This window comes from Primulina eburnea, chromosome 4 (genome assembly GCF_022965805.1).
Source record: "Primulina eburnea isolate SZY01 chromosome 4, ASM2296580v1, whole genome shotgun sequence".
Taxonomy (NCBI): domain Eukaryota; kingdom Viridiplantae; phylum Streptophyta; class Magnoliopsida; order Lamiales; family Gesneriaceae; genus Primulina; species Primulina eburnea.
The window spans coordinates 24539921-24550840 of NC_133104.1; positions in this window are offsets into that span (position 1 = coordinate 24539921).

The window sequence follows — 10920 nt, forward strand, 5'->3', positions numbered from 1 at the left end:
CGGTATAATTCTGACTTGAACTACTGAAGCTAGAAAGACTGCTGCCTAACTTCTTAAACTGTTTCTTTCGAGCTTTCAAATAGTCTTTCCTTTCACCACTACTACTACAAGTCTCAGGTCCGAGAGGTGTTTGTTGTGGTCTCGATGCTAAAGGCGCAAACGAAGCTCCTTTCTGTCTTGTCAGATTGGCTTCGGCTCTCTTGGCCCTACTCAGAACATCAACGAAACTATAGGGTCGGCCTGTATTTACTAATGTCAATATCTCAGTATTCAATCCCTTAACAAACTGATCAGTCACAGCTTCATCATTCTCAGCCACGTGCGGAGCAAAACGTAGCAAGGTAGAAAATTGAGTAACATATTTTTCAATGCTTAGCTGACCCTGTTTCAAATCTTCAAATTCTGCCCTTTTATCATCTCGGTACAAACTTGGGAAAAATCTTCGATAGAATTCAGTTTTGAAGATCTTCCACGTAATCACTATATCACGCTGCTCTAAAACTCCTTTAGTTGCAATCCACCAACTCTTTGCGACTTCCTTTAACTGATTCCCAATCAGTTTTACTCTCCATTCATCCGGGTACTCAAGTGAATCAAACAATATCTCTATATCATCTAACCAATTCTCATAATCTTCAGACGTCTCAGTACCCCTCAGAATCGACGGTTGAAATGACTGAAACCTCATCAACTGTGTTTCCATCAAAGTTTTTGACACATCCATCTGATTATTCGAAGTAGTCACTCGTTCTGTAATTCTTCGAGGAGGAATATCTGATAATTACCAGAATTATCAATCACATGAGACAAATCTGTCTCAGTCCCTTTTTGATCAGCTTACCTCTGATCAAGAATTGGTTCTGATTCATTTTCATATAATACATATTACCAAATCATCTTAGATATTCAGGTAACATGTAATTAAAAGCAGTAAAACATAATATCATGCTAGCACATACCACGTAATTCAACATTATAATAAATCACATGCTAGCAATCACATGCAAGGAAAGAAAACTCATTCTACCCCGCTCCCTGGCTTCTATCTCAGTCCAAGAACCTACAGTTCTAGAACCTACTGCTCTGATACTACCTATTGTGGGGACCCAGACGCTAATCATTTCCTTAATCGTTTTTAATATCAAATGGAACAATTAAGTAATGTGGGACATAATTTTTTTTTTTTTAAAATACACAGCGGAAACGTAATGTAAATCAATCTAATTTACATATTAAAGTTAAAGTACAAGTATAGTACTTAATGCATTCCTATTAAACTAGATTTCAATTACTATAAATCAAGTACTGAATCCTAGTCCATTTCTGAGCCCGGATCTCCACGCTATCTAGTCCAGCCTCGTTCTCTTCTTAACCCTTATCATGTCCCACCTGTTGGCATGCACACATACTAACAAGACAACAGTCGGATAACTCCGGTGAGAATTATATTCTCAGTATAAACCATGTAAAATGCAATCATAAAAACAATACAAAAGCATATAAGAGATATTCCTAACATGTATCAAAATCAGAAACATGAATTAAATATTCATTACATGTATTATAATCCTAAACATGAATCAATATCAAGAATAACTCATATTCTAAACATGTACCATCATCTGGAACATAATTCAATATCAAGTAATGAATCACTCTCCGTGATTCTCAGACTCAGACTCGACTCAGTCCTAATCTAGGGATCTCGATCGGAATAAGAACATACACCCACCTACATTCCCGATCGGGGTGGTGGTATGTTCTTATTCACGGACTTTGGCTCTTTCCATATCGAATACCAGTAATAGAAGAAACTCCGATTCTATCCACTTCGATATAGCCAAACGTCCGGTGTCTTGACCTATCCGTCACAAACTTTGGCATTTTCACCAATACACTATCCTGCGACAAAGTGCAATGGTCCAGTGACGAGTCCTCACTATCCGGCCCTTTTGTCACCAGATCAAATGTCTACAACTAGGCACATCCGCCTATGACTCAAGACATACATTGTCTATACATCCATAGACCAAAGATATCAATCACATTCAATTGCAAATAACAATGCAATAAAATAAAGTATGTGATTTATGAAAACTCGAGTCAAACCTCACTCGAGTTGTGCAATCCCAACTCAACATTAATTTATACCTTTATCTTCTCGGTCTGACGAAGACAAAGTCCCGAATTCAACTCTGTCCACACCCAAATATGATAATGACAATATCAAATAGGCACAATATCAATATCTAACTCAATTCAATACCTGTTCTGATCAATACTCAAATCAAAATACAATCTGATCAATGTCAATCAACATATGGTACAGCAATACAATCCCAATCAGTACTGAATCTGATCAATATCAATGTACTGATGTTTCAACGGTATAACAATACAATATCAATAACCTAGGCAATATCAACATCATAGCTATAATACCAGAATTCATAATCAATACCAGTACAAATCATAATCTCCATATCGGTACACTCATAATCAGTAACAATACGATTCTGATATCGAATCTCAATTAAATCGTCTCCGAAAATCAGAACAATTACGTAAACAGTCTGTTCTTCAGTCTGACTTCAAATCAACGATGTCTACTATAGCAGAAACACCATATATGATTCCTATTCCATTCTGACAACATCATAATTTCAAATAATGTCTAAACGTAACAAAACTTACATCTAGTTGTAGCCTGCATTGATATAAACACGATACCGAAGTTGGATTTAAAATCAGACCGACGGATTTCTCGTAAATCCCAATTTCCCACGTCAAAGCAACTTAAAGCTTTTTTTCCCGGAAACTCTCGATTGCTGAATGAAGAATTCATTTCATTTACATACATATATATATATATACACGTTGCATGATAACCCAAGTGTCGAGTTTTCTTTTTGCATGACTCGCGCATATGCGCCCTCAAAGTCCGCGCATATGCGTCGGAAGCTTTATCCGGCTACTGGACTACTCGCGCATATGCGCGCACCCAAGCCACGCATATGCGCGAGACCTTCTGGTCACGAACAACTCTTTTCGCACAACTCGCGCATATGCGCGACCATACTTCGCGCATATGAGCGAGGTGTTCTGCCCAGCTCGCGCATATGCGCGCATTAGTGTCACACATATGCGCGAGGTGTACTGTCCTCACACATTGGTCGTGTCTTTTCTCGTCTTTTCCGGTATAATACTTTCCGTCTATACTTACCTTGATTAATCAATAAATCATTTCAGATTAATCTCAGATTACGGTAATAAAATCTCGGGCATTACAGTACCTCTTCATAATGAAGAAATGATTATTAGATTATTAAATGATAAATACATCTCACCTTATAAGAAGAATTATTAATTTATTCATATTGGATTAATTCAAATAGCTTTTAGACATTTAACTTTAGAAAGTTTTACAAGAAAACTTAATATCAATAGCTTTAAGAGATGACATAGATTTAAATCAGAAACAATCCTTAATGAGAATTATTCAATCTAGCAAGCCTATGGTCCAGTCTATTTTGATGTTTATTCAAATTTATCTTTATCATTATCAGATATAAATATACTTGATTCTTTAACATTAAATGTTAAAACCCATAGTTATAATTATACTTCTAGTACAAAAGTAATATGTATTTGTTACCGAATATATTATAAATCATTATTTACTTTAAATCCTATGTGTAAAATGATGGATAAAAAACTAAATGAAACTATTTTTATAGAAACAATTTTAATAGATCTAATATTACTACAAGAAAATATATTAAATAGGAAGAAATTGTTTTTCCAGAAAACTGGATAATTGACGAGTTGTTACTAGAAATGTTATAATAAATAGAGATTTACAACAAATTATACAAACTAATGTTGAATCCGTTCAAATACAGTTCAATAATGAACAAATGAGTTTATTACCATATTCTGTTTATACTAAATCAAGATATAGTAATTCTTTTATTTCATCTTTAGATTATATGGTGGATATTTTTTAAACTTCTAGAGCTTCTACTTCTCAAATTAGAGAAGAACTAGGATAACGATATTCTAAAGAAAATATAGTAGAAGATTTAATAATTAATCGTAGTAACATAGCTCATAATAAAATCAATGTACAAAAAGTAAAAGAAATGGATACAGTTTCAGAAATGAACTTTTCTATTTAACATATTTTACGCCAAAAATAGATTTTACTAAAGGATCTCTTGCTTGAGCAAGAATTATCTGAAAATGAGTTTGAATATATTATAAATGAATTTATAAATTTTGTCAACAACAAAATAAATTAATAAATTTTGTTCTTTGGTTTATTAAAACCTTTTTTTGAATATATTTTAGTTCTTAAAAGAAATTTGTAACGTCCAAAAAGACAACCCACGTAAACAACATGCATGCAAAGGATTTAAATTGCTTAATTTTTTTATTTAATTGATTTTAAATGATCACTTGATTTATATTATATGATTAAAGATCTAATTACATGACTAAATGATTAGATTGCATGATTTCATGAGAATGAAAGATTTTATCCAAATATTCGATAATAAGCCGAGGAAAGGAGACTGAGAACGACTAATTTAAAATATTTTCAATAATATTTTAAGGCTTGTTAATTTGATTAAAATTTTATAAAAATGGTATAGTTCAAATTATTTACGAGACGAGCTCGATTTTATCCAGGAAGCTGGTTTTAGCCTAACGAGTAACTTTTAAAAGCCCAAAAATTATTATTTTTTTAAAACAAATTTGTAAACTTTTATTTTACAATTAAATAGGTATTATTGAGCCTAATTTACCTAAGATTAGAATGCCCGATTATCCCTAAACAAAAAGCCTAAATCCCAACACATTAACATGCTAATTCTCGAAATCTATAAGATAAAGATCCTAGGTTTTTGTACACTATTCAGCCATCTATCACACACACAAAACACACAATATTTTCGAAAATTTTGAGAGAAAAAATCAAGGAGTTTTCATCGCCCACTCGCCTCCCATCGCAACCCACGCCAAGGATCGCATATTCGAGCTATCTAAAACGCAAAGGAACGCTTCTAAACTTTTTTGCCGCACCATTCAAATCATATTATGCTTGTTTTACGTATTTTTGCATGAAAAATAATGAGGTACAAATCGTTTGATGTTTTGACGATTATTTTCAAAGTTTTGATGATTTTACGCTTGTTTGAAAAACGTTATGATTCCTAAGGACACGCTGCCAATACAATGTGGTTAAGGGATGGGAAAAGGGTTGTTTAGGGACAACACGAAGGCTGGAACCAAGCGTGTCTAAGGAAGGAAGAGTCCTAGGGTTTATATGTTTTCATTCGTGCTAAGGGCTCGGGTAAAATGGGGCAGCTGCTCGGGTAGGGACCTGTGCTGGCTGCAACTCAAGGTTGGAAGGATTCTAGGACATGCTGGACTCTTGCTCGGTGAAGGAAGCCATGCACAAACCCTAGGAGAGTCTAGGGCACAAGCACGACTTGTTCAGGGAAGAGAGGGGCACAGCTCGGTTAGGGCAGGCTAGGGTGGTCCAAGAGGGTCTACGAAAGACGGTTCAGGGTCGAGGGTAGGTCTGGTGCAGCCATCGTCCATGGGGGCTAGGTTGGTGAGGGCCGCGACCAAGGGAAAATGAAAGAGTGGGCGCACGGCTTGGCTATGGGCTAGGGGCTGATGCGCTGGGCTAGACTAAGTCTGGAAGGATCTATGAGGGGCTGGTCAAGGTTAGGTCCATGATGGCCAGGTGGTGGCTCGATGAAATTGAATCGTAGCTATATATATAGGCTAGGGTCAGTTTTGAGGCTAGGAGAAGAAGTTGAATGCATAACATGAAGATATCATGACAAAACAAAAGCATAGAAGATTTAATATGCAAGAACCGAGAAGCCTTCACACATGGCACACATTTCAACATATTTACAAAATGAATGACGTGAAAATAAAGATACATGGCGCGCTTTGATGTGTAGATGCTCAAAGACTCGAGGAAACGCGCGACGAGGAAGCACCGGAGGAGAGGGGAGGGAACTTGCTTGAGGAATATTGGAAGAAAATCGATGGGGGTTGGTTGCTACAATAAAAACGTTAGGGAGAGGATGCTGATGGGTAGGGAGGGGCGGCCACTAGGAGGGAATAGGGTTTAGGTTTGCTAGGGTAGGATTTAAATAATTAAAACATGCACTAATGGGCTTAATCTAAATTTTAAAGTGATTAAATAGGGTTTTGAGCGCATTAAGCTTGAAAAAAACCCATCAAGACCAAAATTGCTCCTTTCGTTTTGGTACATTTTTTAAAATAATACCCGAGCCCTCAAAAAGTCCTCTGAATCGGTAAAATTTGCTTACCGGATTAAAATACGAACCGAAGAGTAAAAATAACCACCAAGAATCATTTTTGAAAATACGCTTTAAAACATCTCAAATTAAATAATTAAAATTAATCCTTCACCAAAAAATATTTTTCCTGATAATCCCCGGTCTCCGTTCCTCGTTCGAGCGCGAAATGCAACTTAAAACCCTAATGCGTGAAACTTGATAAAAATCCTGAAATAAAACCTACCCATGCAATAATCATGTAAGAAAAGCATAAAAATTCATTAAACACATATTTTTAAATAAAACCCTAGATTGCATGCATTCAAGTTACGTAGAGCGAATTTCCTGAACCTTACAACTCCTCCCCCCACTAAATAAAATTTCGTCCTCGAAATTTAAAACATATCGAATAACTCCAAGTAGCGAATCCTCATATCAGTCTCCGTCTCCCATGTAGCCTCCTCCTCGGAATGATTTAGCCACTTGACTTTGACCTTGTGAATCACCTTGATCCTAATATCAACTTCTGCGCGCCATCTCTAGCAATAAAAGACACAAAGTGGCAGCCACTGTCAAATTTCCGTATAAAATCTGCCACCGTCGAGTCCCCTTGGCGGAGACTCGTGAACTCCCTCTTCAGGCGACCCCTAACATCAACTTTGAAATACTTTCCATAGAACACTTCCTTGAACTGCTCCCAAGTGAGAGTAGCCAAATTCAGCCTGTGCACTACTCCCTCCCACCAAAGGGGTGCATCATCTCTCAATATTTATGTGGCGCACCTGACCCAGTCGCCATCCCTCATATCCAAGTACTGAAAGTGGAGCTCTAATGAGCGGATCCATCCCTCTGCAAAAATCGGATTAGCGGTACCCACGAACTCCTTCGGGTTGAGTCGTCTGAACTGCTCATATATATCAGTCTGCGGTCAGGGAGCATGTTCCAAAAGTCTAGCGATGACCTTGAGAACTCGAGTGGCTGCATCCAATGGCGGCAGTGGTGGTGGTCCTCTGCCACCTCCAGCAATATAGTCCTGTCTGTCTATGCTGGGGTCGCGTTTGGGAGGCATGATATCTGAACACACTCCAATTCTAAGCGTAACCCATCATGCAATTTAATCTAGTTTTCAAAACATTTTATCCTTGAATCTTAAAAGCAACTAAACAGGTACTGAAAATCATAAATAATGTAATCATGCAGGTGATAGTAGTAAAAGCATTTAAAACATAAACGCTTACAGACTTGAGGTTTGAAGACTGAGTTGCAGAAGCTAGCGGTGGCACAACCCTATACAGGACCATTGCTCTGATACCAACTGAAACATCTACTTATTTTAAAACGTTACGATTTTTTTAAGAAAGTAATACTCGAAAATTACTTTTATGCATGGATGCAAGACTACTAGAAAATATGCCTTTTAAAATAATCGTAATCAAATGACAATCAAAATGCTGCAGTTTAAAATTTGCCAACCCGATCAACATAAATATGCATAAAGATAATAAAGTAAAAATCATGGAAATCATCAACATGTCAATACCTACGTATAAAAATATTCATGTCCACTCTAAACTCTTAAAAACGTGATGTAGAGCCCAAAAGTCAGTACAGGTAAAACTCATGAATTTATTTAAAATTTTAAATTATTTATTTAGTATAAAAATGATTATTAGCGATGCATAATTTATGATTTTCGTTATTTTAAATTTAAATTTTGTTTAGTTGATTCACGTTACAATGTTTTCTTGAGTTTCATGTTTCGGGCGAATGTTCGATGCGGGATTGGGAAAAGAGACCAACGACGATTTGAGCAAGTTGTAAAATGGAATATTTTATTTCAAGTCAAGAAAATTAGTTTTTTAAAATATTTTATGTAATTTTAAACATTTTAAAGCTTAATTTATTTATTAGGTGATTTTTAAGATTTTAACTTTTAAAAATTTGACGCTTGGAAATTTTATTTTAATTAGGGGATTTTAGTTGAGTTAGTATGAGATTAACCTCTAATTATCATGTTAAGTAGTTGTTAGATATATTTTAATTTAATTAGCCCCTAATTAAAAATAAAACACACGGACACACACACACACATACTCACACACACATACACGACACACAACACACACATACACATTACATTACATTTCATTTTGTTGAGAGGTAGACCTAGGGTTCTTAGGCTCTTTCTTCAGCAACCACAGCTCCACCCTTCCCCTTCAAAAAGTTCAGCAATTCACGTCCATTTTCCTTCAAGACATCGTGCCGCAACTTGTCCCGGATCAACCCTCGCATCTCTCCACTTCGTTCTTCGTCGTTTCGTGAGTATAATCATCAAAGGCATGTATATTCTTTTAATTTTGAATTGATCTTGTCATAGTAAGTATTTTGATGTATACTGTATGAAAAATATGTGTATGTTATGCAAAAGTTTGAGCAAAAATGTTTATAACGATTTTGGATCAAAATTTTAGATATCAAAACCGAGTCTGATGTCATTTTGTGTACTGTGAATTTTCGGTCAATTTTTTGGAAAAACTTTAAACATATAAAACATATTACTCTTTGATACCTTCGATTTTACAGTAAATTCTTAATTTTCAGATAAGCAACAAGTGCGTTATGATCATTTTTGTGGGACTGCTCAAGCTGTGAAATTTTTGTTTCAAAAAACCCGTCACCATCTGTTATTTTTAATTATGCGAATTATGTTTTGGTTTTATAGAAATTTTTTCAACATATTATTTGTAGTACTCTGTGTTATCTTCAATTTGATAGTAAATTCGTAATTTTCTGATACGAAACGATGGAGATATGATTTTTATCGTAAAATCGCAAAAGCTGTGAAATGTCCGTGTCACAAAAACCGTCACTCACTGTTATTTTGAATTCTGCGACTTATAGTTTGGTTTTCTGGAAATGATTTCAACATAGGATTGGACGTACTATGTGTTATCTTCGATTTGATAGCAAAAAAGTAATTTTCTGACACAAAATGATGGAGATATGATTTTTTTCGTAATATCGCACAAGATGTGAAATTTCTCTGTCACAAAACCTGTCACCCTCTGTTATTTTGAATTATGCAACTTATAGGTTTGTTTTCTGGAAATAATTTGAACATATAATTTGTAGTACTCCGTGTTATCTTCGATTTGATAGCAAATTCGTAATTTTCTGAAAAAAAACAGGGGATATATGAGTTTTATCGTAAATCGCAGAAGCTGTGAAATTTCTGTGTCACAAAACCCGTCACCCTCTGTTATTTTGAATTATGCGACTTATAGGTTGGTTTGCTGGAAATGATTTTAACATATGATTTGTAGAACTCTGTGTTATTATCAATTTCATAGCAAAATCGTAATTTTCTGATAAGAAATGAGAGAGAAATGATGTTTTTCGTAAAACCGCTCAAGCTGTGAAAATTTGTGTATGTTTTTCACATTTTCTCAAGTTTTGATTGCAGGCTTCGTTGGGATCTCTTGAATCTTTGCTGCTGTGGTTAGTGCAGCATGTCAAGAGCGTTCCAATGAAGCCCCCGACGTTTTTAAGTGTGTTCGACATGCAAAAAGAAAATATTTTATTTTTGAGGTATGCTAAATGTCTTGTGACCAACTATGAACATGTTTGGAAGCCGGAGAACGTGTCCGAGGACCTCTCCACCTCGGTAAAGCATGCTCGGGTTTAAATCAGTATTTGAAAGCGGTAAAGCATGACCAAGGACCAATCCACCCGGTAAAGCATGACCCGGGATCTCATGTATGTGGTAGTGGACATCCCTTCCAGCCCAGTACTGTGGTTTAGTCTGATCATGCGCATTTATGTATGAGTCACTTGCTTTTAAACATATTTCTATGCAAAATGATGTTATGCATGTTCAAGTATGTATGATGCAAGTATGTTTATGAAAAGTTTTATGAAATGATGTCACGTCTATGCTTATGTAAGTACGTTCAAGTTTAAGTATGTATGGTCTACTTTAAAATAAATGTAGTTTTGTTACGTATTACTTGTGATTATCAGTTTTTACATGTTGAGTCTTTAGGCTCTCTAGACTTGATCGATGCATGTGAGGACAAGTATGAGCAGACGAGAGGTGGAGACCAGTGAGCTGGCTCGGACTACGCGGACTCTAAACCCCAGGACTGCTTATGTTTTAAGAATTTATGCACGTGTATTCAAATACTCTGATTTTCATGGGATTGCTTTACATTGTTTAAACCAGTTCTTTTTGCAAACTATATTTGTATCGTTTTTATTTCAAATATTTTAGAAGAGTAGTTTATTTTTATCGCAATTTGAAACATTATTATTTATTTAAGAAAATTTTTAATTTTTCCGCAAATTTCAACTATTTCAAAAATACGGTACGTTACACGTGATGTGCGGAAAATATGGTCCTCGGGTAATGTGCGCACATCCAACCCTGCCTACTCAGAATTCGACACTCCAGCCTCCTCATCAACATGCTCACCTGCATCATTCACACCTAGTGAGTCTAAAAAGTCAACACACCTGTAACGTTAATAGAAAGTACATATACATAACATGCAACAGTGAAAAGTATTGTAATAAAAATACATTTCATGAACTTGCA